Here is a 1,180-nt window from a genome sequence, read left to right as displayed (position 1 = left end):
TATATCACCAAATACCCAATTTTTCCGAAACCCTAGAATTGAAATTAGGGTTTTCAATTTCCGAAATTTACTCACCAAAACTTTGAATTGACGTCTCCCCATGTCTTCTCTGCCTCTCTCGGTTCTTCTCCTGCTCCCAATTGCTACAATTGCTCCCTAATTTGAGGTGTTTTATCAACCCTCACCTAGGTCAGTTGGTGAGAGAGGTTAAAGCGCTTCGAATTAGGGGGATGGGTCGTGTCGGGTAATGATGGAGATGGTGGAGGTGATGGTGGTGACAGGAGTGATGGATGATGGAAGTAGCAGGTGGAGGTGATGGTGGTGGAATGGGTGTTTCTGTTGCAGAGAGGGGGAGAGGAAGACGAAGGTGGAGGTCGATATGGGTTAGGGTAGGGAGCTGTTTGGCTAGGTCATAGGGTTCGAGTATTAGTGTGTTAGGCGGGTGTATCAAGATGTGTGTACCACGAGCTGAAGCCGCTGGATATGGAGATGGTAGGTGGATCGGACGGATAAGGAAGAAGCAGCTTGTAGCGACCGTAGGATGTAAAATACAACGAAGTCTACGGTGCGAGATTAGGTTAGGTGTTGTAGTGTTTAGCGGAATCATCGGGATTTGATGCACAGGCATAGGAGCGACCGTAAGATGCTGAAATGCTTCGATCTGACGGCTGAAATCCGAGACGGGCTTGGATATAGAAAATGGGTTTGGGTGAGGGTTTTGGGCCTTGGGTATGCCAATCCCATATCTTCTTTAAGAACAATTCTTCCTTCTTGAGCCCATTCCTAGCTTTTTGGTCTTGTGCGCACCATTCTTTGCGGCTTCCTTGCGTAATTTCTTCCGGCTTTTCACCACTCTTCAGCTCTTTTCCGCTCCGCAATTCATCCAGACTTTATTTATTACCTAAAAATGCAAAATTAAGTAAGAAAAATATTTATTCTTGAAAACAATGAAAATACAGAATATGGGATAAAATGTAGTATTAATGCACAAAAGATGAGTTAAATGCCAACAAAAAGGGATAAATATATACAATATTTGGCACTCATCAAATACCCCCAAACCTGAATTTTACTTGTCCTCAAGTAAAACAAAACTAAGGAAATCCTACCTATACCACTGTCGCTGGTCTCTCGAATGCATTTAGCATATGCACTAAGCCTTTTAAACCACTAAGTGTCC

This window comes from Papaver somniferum, unplaced genomic scaffold (genome assembly GCF_003573695.1).
Source record: "Papaver somniferum cultivar HN1 unplaced genomic scaffold, ASM357369v1 unplaced-scaffold_0, whole genome shotgun sequence".
Lineage (NCBI taxonomy): Eukaryota > Viridiplantae > Streptophyta > Magnoliopsida > Ranunculales > Papaveraceae > Papaver > Papaver somniferum.
This window is presented reverse-complemented; position numbering follows the sequence as displayed.